Source organism: Bubalus bubalis, chromosome 15 (genome assembly GCF_019923935.1).
Source record: "Bubalus bubalis isolate 160015118507 breed Murrah chromosome 15, NDDB_SH_1, whole genome shotgun sequence".
Taxonomy (NCBI): domain Eukaryota; kingdom Metazoa; phylum Chordata; class Mammalia; order Artiodactyla; family Bovidae; genus Bubalus; species Bubalus bubalis.
Genome location: NC_059171.1, coordinates 19,930,067 through 19,945,749, shown reverse-complemented (window position 1 = coordinate 19,945,749; position 15,683 = coordinate 19,930,067). Strand labels below are relative to the sequence as shown.

General features: G+C 40.8%; 1 protein-coding gene across 1 annotated transcript in view; it reads left to right on the top strand.

The window, feature by feature from the left end:
- Positions 1–328: 328 nt before the first annotated feature.
- The window catches only part of NCALD (neurocalcin delta), a 357,058-nt gene continuing 341,703 nt past the window's right edge, over positions 329–15,683 (top strand). Inside the window, exon 1 of the mRNA XM_006046434.4 lies at positions 329–383. The gene's annotated coding sequence lies outside the window, so the exon portion shown is untranslated. The remainder of the gene's footprint in view (positions 384–15,683) is intronic.

The following is a 15,683-nucleotide window of genomic DNA, read 5'->3' as shown; positions in this document are numbered from 1 at the left end:
TGAGTTACTTTTCTCCAGGAAAACACACTCCAGTGTTCTGGAATTCTGGAGTTCATTCAGAATACTCCAGTATTCTGGCCTGGAGAATTCCATGGACTGTGTATAGTCCATGGAGTTGCAAAGAGTCAGACACGACTGAGTGACTTTCACTCAATGTTGTAGAACCTGCTAAAACCATAGACTTTAGTTCTTGCAATGTTTTATAGCGAGAAACAAACAAAGTTAGTTGTGCTTTTGTGGTGTATTTAGATTCCAGCATTGATTACAAGAACAATAAACACTTGTCCAGTGCTTAATAGGAGCTAGGCTTTTATCATATTGTTGTTTTACAGGTGAGGGAACTGAGGCACAGAGAAGTCAAGGAATTGGCTTGAGCTCATCTGGTGAGTAAGTGGGGGAGAAGAGGGAGTCGAATTCAGGCAGCGTGGCTCCTGAACCTTTGTTCCTAATCATCACTGCCTGGACTCCTTCAGATTAATGATGAAAAATTCAAGTGAGATTGCATGTGAAGGTTCAATGAACTCCAAAGTATTAAACAGATATCAATTATCCCTTTCTGTGTTCCTTAGGGGTGAATGTTGGAGAAGGCAATGGCACCCCACTCCAGTACTCTTGCCTGGAAAATCCCATGGATGGAGGAGCCTGGAAGGCTGCAGTCCATGGGGTCGCTGAGGGTCAGACACGACTGAGCGACTTCACTTTCACTTTTCGCTTTCATGCATTGGAGAAGGAGATGGCAACCCACTCCAGTGTTCTTGCCTGGAGAATCCCAGGGACCGGGGAGCCTGGTGGGCTGCCGTCTATGGGGTCGCACAGAGTCGGACACGACTGAAGTGACTTAGCAGCTTAGGGGTGAATGTTATGGACAGGCACTCCTTCTGAAGAGAGAAGAAGTATGAGAAAGAACTTTAGCAGCACATGTGCTGATAATGTCACCAGGATGGTCATTGCATTAGTTTTCTATTGTTGGGGGCTTGGACTTCAAATAACACAAGTTTATTATCTCTTAGTTCCTGGGGGTCAGGAGTCCGGCATAGGGTAGCTGAATCCTGCTCAAGGTCATCTCAGGCTGAAATCCAGTGGCAGCTGGGGCTGTCATCTGAGGCTCAGGGCTGTCTTCCCAGATCACTGGTTATTGGCTGGATTCATTTCCTTGAGGTTGTAGGACTGACATCCCTCCTTCCTTGCTAGCCTTTGGCCGGGAGCACCCTCAGCTCTCAAGAACTCCTGAGGTTCCATGCCAGTTGTCTCTCCCATAGGCAGTTTGCAGCACAGATGTCTGCTTTCTTCCAGGCCAGGAGGAGCTCACCTCTCTCTGGCTGGCTGGGATGGAGTGGCGGTCCCGTCACTACTAGTCATATGAAAGGAAGTGAAAGTGTTAGTCGCTCAGTCATGTCCAAGTCTTTGCAACCCCTAGGACTGTAGCCCACCAGGCTTCTCTGTCCTTGGGATTCTCCAGGCAAAAATACTGGAGTGGGTTGCCGTTCTCTTTTCCAGGGGATCTTCCTGACCCAGTGGTCAAACCTGCGTCTCCCGCATTGCAGGCAGATTCTTTACCATCTGAGCCGCCAGGGAAGCATATAATGTAACCTAATTGAGGAAGTGGCCATCCCATCACAGTTCCAGATTCTTCCCCCACTTGAGGGGAGGGATTATACAGGTGGATAGATACAACCTGGGCGATGGAGTCTTGTGCGTACCTTAGAATTCTGCCCACTCGGTTGCAGTTTGGGAGCCTGGGGGGATCTCAGCAACACTGCCAAAGTGGATGTTAGAAAATTGTGGAATAGGTTACTAGTGCACAGGGATACGTCCCCTAAACATATTTATGAGCTGTTCTGGTTAATGCTATAGAATCTTGAGCCTTCTGCTTAGGTCTCCCAGGGGCTTTTCTGCCACAGGAATAATCAAGGCCACCAAATGCCTGGTGGGGAGAACTGCCATGGAGTTTGTGGACTTGATTCTGATGAAAGTTGGTGCAGCACCCTTTGCAGGCACAGGCTCTCCCTGTTTCTTACATACTTTGCAAACCCTGCACACAGTACTATGTGATGGATGTCCAGAGCAAGGATTGCTCTTTGACAGAATGTAATTATTGCCTCTGTCCCACTGGCCCACAGACAGTTGTTTTCTTTCCACATGGTGTGGACAGAGTCTGTGTGGATGGTGCTGGTTTGATTTCTGTCATATTTTATTTGCCCATTCCCTGAAGGCAATTTAAATCCCCAAATTGGTTCAGTTGAGAATTACCATGGAGGAGACCCAGGATCAGTTTAGTACCGTAAAGCAATGGCCATTAGGAAGTTTCAATGAGTCAGAGGCCCTAGAAAACCCCATAAGAAGCAACAGTATCCTCACCAGCTGGAAATTGTGTTGCTAAAGTTAAGTATATGTACACTGATAAACTCAGATGGTTCAGGGTTGAAGGCAGAGCATAGAGAGATTTTATTTGGGCACAGGTTGAGTGCTTTGAAACTTCAGGTGTTGAAATCATAAAAATATTTATTGTTAAAAGATATATATATATATATATATATATATATATATATATATATATATATACAAAGTGCTATCAGTTCAGGTTAAGATCCTTTATTTAGTTTCCTTGAAGATTTAAAAACAACAGCTGTATCTCATGGTCAAGAAAAAAGGAGGCAAACTGATGTGAAATACTTCAGTTTGTTCAAATAGTCATGCTAAGAACTGGGTCCCTTCCAGTTCTAGGCTGAGGGCAGTGGCCATCAGGAATATTTCAGTGATGGTACTGAGAGCATATTTTATTTTGAAATTCATGAATGTAACACAGTCATCCCTTGGCATCTGTGGCAGATTGGTTCCAAAATCCATAGATGTTCAAGTCCCTTGTATAAAATTGCCGAGTACAGTGGGTTCTTGTATCTGTGGTTTTCACCAATGGGTTTCTTTGGATGGGTAGGTTTCTGTGGATCTGCGGTTGGTTGAATCCATGGATGTGGAACCAGTGGCTACAGAAGGCCAACTACATGTGTTCTTGGCAAAAAAATAAAATTAGAAAAATAGAAGAAAGAAAAAAGTTTAAAACATTGTATATGATTTCAATAACAGTTGGTATTTTGCCATATGTGCATATATATTATACACATATGAGAGGGTAACAGGCGGGAAGGCCAGAGGTCCCCAGGTGGCAGGAGGAAATAAACTGCAAGTGGCAAATGTTTTTTTTCCTTCTCTACACGAAATTAAAAGAGGCTTCTTTTAATTCTGTGTTGACGACACCTGGCTCTGCCTTGAGCTAACCAATGTGTGTTTTCTCAGGTTAATGAAACTGTGTATTTGCTTTGGAATTTGCCTTTCTTCAAAATGGTTCTGCCTAAGACTAACTTTTCTTTTCTCAAACCTTGGGCTGATAATGGCTCAACAAACCAGTGTTCTTGTCAATTGTTTTATGGCTGGGGGAAGACACACCTCGTGCCAGCCTATCTCAAAAGTGCAGATTGTGGGAGAGGGGCCTGGTGAAACTCCGTCAGCCTTGAGGTGTCTCTCTTACCTGATTAACAGCTTTCTAACAGACAAAACACCTTGCTGCAAACCAGCAAGGGGGCACTTTCTCTGTCCCCTTCTGATATCTATGTCAGAAGCTTTCCCTATCTCTGTTATACTTTAATAAAACATTGCTACACAAAAGGCTCTAAGTAGTCAAGCCTCGTCTCTGACCCCAGATCAGAATCCTCTCCTCTGGAGGTCACAAATCCTGGTGTAGGACTTGGCTCGCAGCAGCAAACTTTCACACACACACACCCAATATAATTTCGTTTAAAACATTTTTACAAGTATATTTTGAAATTTTTAATGTGACATTAGATATTCTTCTATAGTATAATGGTGTGATGGTTGAGAGTACAGAATTCTGCCATCAGAACAGACTTCCTGAGTTTGAATAGCTCAGCGCTATCTAATTCAGTGGTCTTGGGCAAGTTACTTAACTTCTTTGCCTTAGTTTTTCTCTGTAAAATGGGGGCAATAATAGTACTTACATCATAGAATTATAGTAAAGATTAAATGTGTTAATATATTTACAAATTGCTTAGAATAGAGGCTGCTGCATGGTAAGTGCTATGTAATGTTTGTTTTTATTAATGGTTGCATAGAATTCCATCTTCTGGGTGGAGTCATAACTTATTTATCATCCACTGCTTGCTATTTGGATGTTTTTGATTTTTGATGATTACAAATTGTGAAACCCTGGTACACACTTTTTGTGTGCCCATTTAAAAAGTTATTTCTTTATTTCAGGAAATAAAGTTTCTGGATGAAAATATATTAATATTTTTACAGTTTCTGTTACATATTAGCAAATTAATCTCTGAAAGGTTGTACCAGTTTACATGTCTATAGTACTGAGAATGTCTGTTGTTCTCAGTGTTGAGACAGAAACAGTATCTACATTGTTTCCATTGGCATTTCTTTGCTTACAAGCCAGAGAGGTTTTTCCATATGTTTATTTACAATTTACGTTTATTCTTTATAAATTATTGCTTCCTGGCCTTTACCAATTTTTACATTTCTCTCTTAAACTGACATTAAATGCTTCTAGTATATCCAAGGCATACTGAGTGCATTTAACAATAATCATGATGAAGATGCTGAAGACAGTTGCCCAAGGCATATATCACATCTCAGAGACAGTAACCTCCTATAGTCAAATTCTTGTGCAAGGCTCGCTCAGCTCCTGATCTTCCATCAGAGGCATTTCATCATAGCCTACATGTTCTTCAAATTTATTATTATTATTTGGTTATATTTCTATGGGGCTTCCCAGGTGGTGCTAGTGGTAAAGGATCCATCTACCAATGCAGGAGACTCAAGAGAGCCAGGTTCGATCTCTGGGTCAGGAAGATCCCCTGGAGAAGGGAATGGCTACCCACTCCAGTATTCTTGCCTGCAGAATCCCATGGACAGAGGAGCCTGGTTGGCTACAGTCCATGGGGTTGCAAATAGTCGGGCACAACGCAACTGAGCACACATAGCAACAGTATAAATCTGTGGTATAAAGAACTTATGGTTCAGTTATTTGAGGAAGTGGTTGCCATGAATGTTGCTTGAAACACTGCAAGAACAGGATTGTATCCTGCCTCTGTAACTTCAGAAATCATCTTGTATGGCAAAACCAATATAATGTTGTAAAGTAAAATAAATAAATTAATTAAATTAATACAAAATTTTTAAAAAAGAAATCATCTTGAGGTGATGCACTTTTCTGACTGAGATTTCATTAGCAACAGTTTTCGTTTTTGCATCACAATAAATATTGTGACTACCTGGGAGAGAATCTCTTGGTTTATTAACGAGCTAAGTAGTCATCTAATGAGAAACTGTCAGTAATCCTGTGAACATGTAGAAGAAGATTTATTTTTAAAGGCCTGGGTGTGCAACGGGTCTCAGGAACAAGAATTTATTCACTCTTTAAATTGGCTCCTGAATTCTGCCTTCCCATTGGCTATGGAGACCTCTGGCTACATGGTATGCTGTTGCTGAGTGTTGAATATCAGCAGCAGTTGATGGTCTTAACTTATGTTCCTGATTTTCTCCATGCAAATCTTGCAGGTTAAAACACATGATAAAATCATGTTTTTAAAATACCACAAAATCATGTAAACTTTGATGAAGTGAAACTTGTTCTGTTCTGGAAAATAGACCAAGATCAATGGGGATAACTTCAACATTTCCTGTTAATGTAGGAAAGAACTGTTTTTTGTTGTTTTTTTTTAAATCTCAGAAAGTGTCTCCTCATAGTATGGCTCACCTTTTTGAAGCAGTCACTTCAAAAAGATTTTTCCAGCATAGATCAGATGATTAAAAAGTAATGCTTACTGGATTTAAGATGGAAAAGGTGGGACCATGCACTAGGTAACTTCTAAACTAGATTACTTCTAAGGTTTTTTACAACTTGGAGATTCTACAATTATGTTAATTAAAAGAAATCTTCTGCCTATTTTTCTAAAGTGGTACAACTAATAGAAACTGGAAGTGGAGTGGTGGTTACCAGGGGTTGGAAGGAGGAGGAAAGGGGACTTGTTATTTAGTGGGTATAGAGATGTGCTTGGTGAAAAGTTCTGGACAACTGTTTCAACAAAGTGAACATACTTAACATGACTGTACACCTAAAAATGGTCCAGAAGGTAATTTTTTTGTATATTTGTTTTACCAAAATAAAACCAGAATAAAACAGCCATGAGACTGCTATGAGTTTTGCTCTAGGCCAGGCACTGTAGGGGACCCATAAGTCCAAGACAGTCCCTGCTCTCAGCTGGTTCACGTCCCCTCTTCTGTGAGAAGTGAGGTGCCTGGGCAGGCCAGGGTCCTCAAGAGCCGGTTGAGGCATCACTGCCCTTGCTCCTATGGGCACAGCCAGTAATCCAAAGAAACAGAACGCCTTCTCCCTTCTGCTGTCTTCCAATTTCCTGCTAGTGCCCCAGATGATAGAACCCAATAGGAAATCAGCTGCTGAGTTAGTCTGAAAAAGGTGGTGTGCATAGAATGTACATAGAAAGGAAGAATGTCCACAGAAAAGAGTGTGGGGTTGAGCGAGGAAGGCGCTGTTAGGCACAGTCCACCCCTTTGTCTCTTCTGCATCCACTCACAGCCTTCTATCCACACACAAACTTGATAAAACAACCCCAGCAGCATTGCAGTGCTTCCCTTGATACAACTATCCCTTTAACAAATGAAGGCATGCTCCCCTTTCCCCCCAATAAGGGAGATAACAAAGTTTCATCAGTCAGGCATCCATGTTTGAATGATCTTAGTGACTCTCACAGGTTAGTCAAAATTCCATTGTATAACCCACAAGGCTGAATTCTAAAGTTAAATGATCAACCAGCATCCCTGATATAACAGAGCAGGGGAAAGGGAAAAGGAGGAAGTGATTTCTATATACAAATATGTACATTAAAAAACAAAGAAGAAAATATACATAGTTGCTGCAGTTCTCACTTCTGTAGCTGATCACAAGGCCATAACTGATATATAGTGGTAGGTAGATAGATATAGGATCTGCATATGAACATGAATTTGGGCAAACTCCAGGAGATGGTGGAGAGGGAGACCTGGTGTGCTGCAGTCCACGGGGCACAATTTATCGACTGAACAACAATATGAAACTATTTCTGTAGCTATATGCTTTTCTTCTTCTCTTATCCACTTTCATGTACCTTTTCTTTTAACTAGTCCTTTGGTTTGTGAGGATTCTTTCTCTGCTGGATTGTGGCTTCATTCCTGAAGAGTCTGTGTCCCTAGTCGTTCTTTCTTAATTGGGCTGGTAAAATCCTCTATCAACTTTACTACTGAACATGGAAGTAATAAACAGAACCCCAGAGAATCCTCTGAATTACAGACATCCCTCTTCAGGCCCCTATTGTTCAGCAGCAGTCCTATTTTCATCTTTACATTTGGGACCAATCAACTTAACATGGACAGCAAAACCTTTCTTTGTCCATTAGTTTAATGGCACAAGGAGTCTAAAATGACAAGGAGGAAGTCTCAAATTTGAGTATGGTAAAAACATTTTTTGTGCCCATAATGGAACTAGCAGAGCCCCAAATCTCAGGAGTGGGAAGCAAATTTTTAAGTGTAATAATAAAAGCAGATCCTGTAACTTTAATCCTTGGTTTCCAGATCCAAGTGTCCTAGTTATGGAAGAAATAACACTGTATATGGGTTATTGACTCAAAGCATATACTGCAGGCTATAAGATAGTGCCATAAAATTTCAAGGTGTTGTCTCCCAATGGGTGACATTACTGAGCCTTCAGTTGGTGATTCCACCATTCTGTCATGCCAGCTGCTTCTGGATGATGGAGTGTGTGGCAAGACCAGAGAATTTCATGGTCATAAGCCAGTTGCTGTACTTTTGCTGAGAAATTAGTGCCTTGGTCAGAAGAAATGTTGTGATGGGTACTATGATGATCAATAAATATGTGGATGGTGGTGTTTGCAAAAGGCAAATCCATATCCAGAATGTATTTATTCCAGGGAGGACAAATCTTTGCCTCCTTCTTTCTGGGAGGAGATCAAGGTAATCAACCCAAGGTAATCAGATTGGCTAGCTGGTCCACCAGGGCTCATTGTTGGCTCCTGCTGTTGGGAAGTTGAGAACTCAGCAATGGTGATAGCAAGATTTGCCTTGGTGGGCCTTTGCACAACCAGCTTGATGCTGCCATTGACACTCTGAAGACAAGTCTTTGGAGAAAGCACTGAAAAAAAAAAAAAGCATAGGGAAAGCACTGGGGAAAAAAGGCTGACTGTCATCTGACATCCTCAGAATGTTATCTTGTCTGCCTTATCACTGAGAGCCTCTGCAGTGGTGCTCTTTTGTGGCTATTCACATGGGATACAAATATTTCATGGGGCTTCCCTGATGGCTCAGTGGTAAAGAATCTGCTTGCAATGCAGGAGACATAGGAGATGCAAGTTTGATCCTTGGGTAGGGAAGATCCCCTGGAGGAGAAAATGGCAACCCACTCCAGTATTCTTGCCTAGAAAATCCCATGGATAGAGGAGCCTGGTGGGCTACAGTTCATGGGATCACAAAGAGTAGGACACAGCTGAGCAACTGAGTGTGAACACACACACACACACACACACACACACACAAATATTCCATACCCTTTCCCCATTCCGAAAGATCATCCATACACCTATTTCACAGTCCTCCTTTTTACCAAATTTCCAATTCCATCCTTTCTAATTCTCTGACCATCTGGCTAAATCATTAACTACTACTTATGAGTTGGTATAGATTTGTACTTCTGGCTATTTTTCAGCCTAAACAAAGTGGATATTCAGATGTACTGTAAAGTTCTACCAATGGGCAGGATTTTCTTTCTCCACTATTTTCCAGGGCCACTCTGAGTGAATATGCACCAGTCTGTTTCCAGCTAGTGCTGGTAATATAATGATCTTTTTTTGATCATTAACTGGTTACAGGGAGCTCCTTATGAAGTCGTGGGTGTGGGCTGAGAAAGGGAAAGCAATGTAGCACAAGTAGTGGCCATAGGAAGCTGAGTCACCAATTATATAACTTATTGTACCTTCCAGACCTGCTGTAGACCTATCATATATATTATATATATATATATATATAGGTGACAGACTGGGACTGCACTTAACTGAGCCTATGGTATGGGGGATCAAATGACATAATTAATTTATAGTGGATACCTTAGGTCATGTGGTCATCAAATGTCCAAGGCCAGGAGTTCAAGAGCCTAGGAATGTGCTTTCAAGGGGAAAAATCAGCAGCTGTTTCTCTGAGGGAGAAAATCAACAGAAAAGCCTGGTGTTTTCCCACAACATTAGTATTCTAAGTTTTGATTTTTATATAGGGCTTGCCCCATGATTGTTAAGTCATCCCCTTTTTTGGTGGGGGGTGGGGGATGAGCTATAACACTTTTAGGGAATCACGATGAGATTTATTGGGAATGGAGGCCATAGCCAATCAGCATCTTTCCTTTCATGTTTTCTTCATTGAATTATATTTCTTCCTAGCTGACTTATTCTAATATTTATTATAGAAATGTATTGAATATATTTTAGCTCTCCTTCCCCAAATATAAATCATTGATGCATTATTTACCTATCATACCTCCCTAAATTTGGAAAATATCAGAAGCTTCTTTATATCCTTTTTCATGCTTCTAAGGAGTTTGCTAGAAGTATCTTCTTTTTTTTAAAAAAAAAATCAAGTTACTTTGTTGTAAAACAAAACACAGATAGATCCCCTCTTCCAAGTGAAATATATAGCTTAGTCAATTAGAAAGTGAAAGTGAAAGTCGCTCAGTGGTGTCTGACTCTTTGCGACCCCATGGACTGTATAGTCCATGGAATTCTCCAGGCAGAATACTGGAGTGGGTAGCCTTTCCCTGCTCCAGGGGATCTTCCCAAGCCAGGGATTTAACCCAGGTCTCCTGCATTGCAGGCGGATTCTTTACCAGCTGAGCCACAAGGGAAGCCCAAGAATACTGGAGTGTGTAGCCTATCCCTTCTCCAGCAGATCTTCCCAACCCAGGAACTGAACCTGGGTCTCCTGCATTGCAGGCAGATTCTTTACCAACTGAGCTATGAGGGAAGTCCAGCTTAGTCAATTACCATAAGGCAAAAACATTTTTAACTACAACCAAAGTTCAGCAAGTAAAAATTACCACCCACTCCAGAAGCCCCTTCCATGTTCCCTGTGTCAATCACAACCCCTTACTTCCCTTCACAAGTAACTACTACCTACGCTTTAACAGTGATCACCCAAATATGCATCCTTAGGTCCTATAGTTTAGCAGTTAAAAAAAAATGAGTGTGCTTATTAAAAAAAATGCTACAGCTTTCTTTTAATCTATAGGTTCCTGCTCCATCTCTCTTTTCCTTATAGTTTATCTGTGGATGAACCCAGTCTGCTGACCCGTAGAGTTTCTCACGGTCATGACACATTCCACTGTTCCTCTGTCTTCTGTAGCCCTGTAATGTGGTAGAAGGATTTAGAGGCTTGATCAGACTCAGATATAATTCTTTTGGCAACATTCTAAGAGTGTTCTTCCATCAGGAAGCATGTAATATCTGTCTTGTCCTTTTTGTGATGCTAACTCTTGCTGATGCTCAGTGCTTAGATTCCTTTATTCACCGGGGCTGGCAAAATGGTTATATTTATTTTAGACTTATGTTTTCATTTATCAGATGGAATACTTTCATAAAGAATTGCTTCCCCTCATCTACTTTTTGATTACCCAGTGGTGCTAGTCACATAGGAGAGACAAGATAAATATTTGACTCTTCTATTTACCAAGCATCAAAACCATGAATCTGAGTCCCTTTCATCTTCCAATATTTTGCATATATATATATATGCATGACTTTGTGGACTTAAGCATATTTGATGTGTTCCATTTAATTGCAGTTATCTTTTTGAAACCTCAAAGCCTGACAGAAGCCTCTTAAAGTTGTCTCCTGTTTATTTTTCCCGGATGTCCTTTGTAGATATGAACTCCATGGACTGAAAACTCAAGAACAACTTCTCTAGCTCAGCCTTTTCTCCATTCATTTATGGCCTTAACTGACCAGGGAATATGTTTGAAGAGCGGGCACACCCTCTATAGAAAGAGAATATGTGCTTTCTGTTTACAAATATTCCTGGCTTTGTATTGAGAGCCTGGAGCACTGGCTTCCTGTCGGGCCATTCTCCCCTGAAAAGGAGATTGCTTTGCCAGTGTTGTCCACCTTTTCCGGAAAGATTTGATATTAATAGTTTTTCTCCAGAATGACTTGTTCTTCTATGAGGCATGTGCTCTTGCCTAGTCAAACGTACCTACAATAGAATTAAAAACAGCTGAAAAACTGTCTTTTACTGCCCTCCCCCTGAAATTCCCTATGTAATCCAATAAATATCTGTAAATTAACCTTTGGGAAAGATAAATTAGTCTTATTAAATGCGAGATTGCCTCAGGCTTCTTGGGGTGGGGTAGAAGGACTTGCTTTCAAAATGTGCTGTGCCTTGAAAATGTAATTTCCTATGCCCAGTGGAAATTTATCACATCCCTCGCCTCTGGGTAACTTGCTTTTCCTTTAGTTCAAATGCTGTGTTTTCTGTTTTCATCCTCTCAAGCTTGGACATTCTGAACTTTTAAATTCTCTCAGTTCTATTTCTGTGACAGTGGTTTTCGGTCAACAGAAGTGAGAAGTTGATGAGGAAGCATTGACGGAAGAAGTGATACTTGGCCCAGCATACAAAACAGAACCTCCCACAGGAGAGAGTAAAGGTGGTTTTGAGAAGCTTATGGCGTCAACACCTGTGACAGTTTTCTTTTGGTTTATTTCATTCATATTTTTAGGCTAGATAATATGGATTTACAAAAATACCCATTTATAAAAATGGGTATTTTTATTGTGTAAGACTCTTCTGGAAAATGTCCCTTCCCTTCAGTTGTGTCTGACTCTGTATGACCCCATGGACTGTAGCCCACCAGGCTCCTCTGTCCATGGGATTCTCCAGGCAAGAATACTGGAGTGACTTGCCATTTCCTACTCAAGGGCATCTTCCTGACCCAGGGATCAAGCCCACGTCTCTTATGTCTCCTGCATTGGCAGGTGGGTTCTTTACCACTTTTGGTTTATATCATTCATGTTTTTAGGATAGAGAATATGGATTTATACTTATGGATATTTTTATTGTATAAGAATCTTCTGGAAAAGGTCTGTCTGATTCCCTGGGCTTAAGTGCCGAGCCTGATAGTCAAGGCCATTCATGGTCTTACTACCATCCTCACTCTGAACACTCAGTGACTCCCTATTGTCTTTTGGACAGAGCATGCAATTTTCCTACAACTCCTATTTACCTCCCCCGGCTCATCTCCTTGGCTTTTCTGTGGGCACCTCTTTAGATCAGCTATATTAGATGGTTCCCATTTCCCTGGCATACCCCATGCTTTCCTACTTTGGCTTTTGCTCACATAATTCCATGTGGAATGACCTTGCCTCCCATTGCTAACTGCAGAAATCTTACTATAATATCTTAACACGAGCTTGAAATTCCTTTTTTCCCCAAGATTCTCTTCCTGATTCTCCAAAGGAATTACTTCATTCCTCCTTTGAATTCTTTGAAATATATTGTTTTGATATATGGTTAAAGATTGCTATTGGCATCCTTTACGTATTTGTTTGATACGTGTGCTTATGGGATATAAGTAGGATGGACATATACCCAAATGTTATTGAGACAGTTCCAGTTTTCCTGGGCTATTCTCAGAGTATGTGCTGTCCCAGTACCCTGTCTGGTTAACTCCCTGTTGCCTTCTCCTTAAGCTTCCCAGGTGGTGCTAGTGGTAAAGAACCTGCCTGCCAATGCAGGAGACAGAAGAGGTTTGGGTTCGATCCCCGGGTTGGGAAGATCCCCTGGAGAAGGGAATGGCTACCCACTCCAGTATTCTTGTCTGGAGAATCCCATGGACAGAGGAGTCTGTCAGTCCATAGGGTTGCGAAGAGTCAGACATGACTGTAGTGACCTAGGATGTACATGCCTTCTCCAAAGTATCTTGATCTGAATGATGAATTAAGTAGTCACCCATGGAATAAGTCACTGGGGGACTGGGGCTGCCTCATACTCATTCTTGAATTGCTGGTCATTTATCAGGAGGGGTGATGGAACCCACATACGGTGGGCAAAGGGGCAAAAAAGTTCACAGGAAGGAGACTGCCTTGTGCTGGGGCAGGGCCCACATTGCAGAGGCCATCAGGAAATGCTAGAGATCAGTTTTGACTCCTCCCAGAGCTAGTCCTCCTCATGGCATTGCCTGGAGCTATTACTTTCCCATCAGAAAGTTAGATTCCCTGAGGATTTAATAAACAATCTCTCCCAACATGAAAAGCTATGGGCATTGTTTCTTCCTTGGGTCCTTGCAGTTGGAGCTTCAAAGAATACTCGGGTATTGTGTAGAATATTGAATATGCACGTGAAAAGGACTTTGTTTATTTACTTGTTATTTATTTATTTTCCATGTCTTTTCATTTTTAAAATTAGCCTGCAGAAAAGTCAACAGAACTGTACATAGTGATAGTCCCTTCATTTTGATACATGAACTTTTCCTCTCTTGCTTAGTTCATATTTATATACGTCGGACTAAGTTTGTGTTTAAGTACGATGTATGTATAATGTCCACATTCTCCTTTTGCATCATTTGTATATAGTTTGAGTACATCATGGTACTTCACCCCAAATACTTCCACATGTTTCTTTTAAGGATATGGACATGCTTCTAAGTAACCGCAATGTCATTATTACACCCAAGACAATTAACGGTAGTTCTACAAAGTCATCTAATATACAGTCCATACTCAAATGTCTTCAGACAAGTTTTGGATCTTGAATCCATTTGATCCATTATGTCTCTTTCATCTCTTTTAATCTTGTATAGTCTCTGTGCCTGTTTTTGGTGTCTGTGTAACTTATTTTTGACATACAGTGTTTGAAATCCTTCCCCCCTCACCCTTGAAAGAATTTTGCCTTTACTCAGATTCTTCCTCCTCCTCTCTCTTCTAAAGAAGGTTGCCAGATCTGCTCTCTGCTGTTTAGAATTCCCTGATGAAGACTCTAAAGATAGGTTAATGGGCTGGAGTGAGTGAGAGGCGGAAGGAGTTTGGTCTTGAGGCTTTAGAAAGGCCCAAGCTCCTCTCCTGTGGTCCACACCCACCCTGCAGCTCTGAAGTGTGGGGCCTTGGAGAGGAGCGGAAGGAAATTGGAAGGAAAATTGCTGTGAGCTATGTATTAGATTCTTTTTAGTATTTTTCCAGAACCAGGAAAGATTATGTTTATTAGTTACTTTTGGGCTATGTTTTCCTGGAATATGACATCCCCTCAGAATGAGGCTTCAGGGGAAGTCAGTATTTATTCTGCTCATACACAATCTTTGCTCTTCAAAGGAGAAAGCATTAACACCCAGAGAGAGAGAAAGCTTTCTTATGACTATGGTCGTAAGCTTTAGAATGTCTTAAAGGGATTTTAGCAGACTGCAGAGTTTTGTCATCCAAATTGGGACATGTTTGAGAGTGAAACATTTATAGTGAATATTAAATAATTATTGACAATGAAAATATTTATTTCAGGCTGTGTGCTTAAATCAGGTTGGTGTCAGGCAAACCAAAATATATGGTTAACCTGGTTATATACACCTGCTTTTTGCACCACAATTTATCTTGTCCAAATGGATAAGAGTTAAAAATAAACATGGAAAAATGAAAAAAATGAATGCAGGTACACTACTATGCATAAGTATTAGATTAAACCATATGAAACTCTTATAAAAGCCACAATTTCGTGAGATATCTATAATGATTTCAAAATTTGGGCATATCTGCTGTATCTGCTGTTTATTTCTTTAAGTAGTGAATTCTTTGAGGATAAGAATTGTTCATTTTTCATTCTGTTGTTTGTTTTTTGTTCATTTTTCATCATTTATTAGTACCTACAGCATGTAAGCAGTATGCTAGATGCTGGGGATAGATCAGTGACAATGAGTGGGATACCTGGTTCCTAAGAGCAATATAATATTTAGTTAGAACTGAGCATAAAGGAAAAGCATAGTAAGTTCATGTTTGTTATTTGGTGTTGCAAAAAAAAAAAGCAATTAAATGCCAATTGAAGTACCAAATTATCTTGCTGCCATTCTTGTGGCACCCTCACAACTGATATCTGAAAACATGTGTCCCCCTGTGTACCCTCTTTATTCTGCCTTAAAGAAGAATTGCCTCAAAGACATGACACGGTTTTTGCAAGGAACAACACAAGGAGCTTGTAGTAGAAGAACAATGTGGAGGTGCATGAGGCATCATGGATGCTCTGACTTAAGTTTTTTCAGGGACCTGTCTGAGCTGCAAGAGAGGAAGTGATCCTTAATTGCTTGGTGGTAATGAGTGGAAAATTATTCATAGAAGCAATGAGGCCCGAGATACCATGCATTGGCTTAAAATTTTTATTGAGTGCTAGGCCTCTGGGGATTAACTTTGGATCTAAACTATTCCTAATTCACAGAGTAAGTGTCCACTGAGGATGGTGAACTTTGAACTAACCTACCACAGAAGTAAGCAGACAGCTGTCAGTTGTGATAAATGCAAAAAGGGAAAGGAATAGCAGGTTGCAAAGTACATCAGAGAGGGATAAAATTTTCTTTT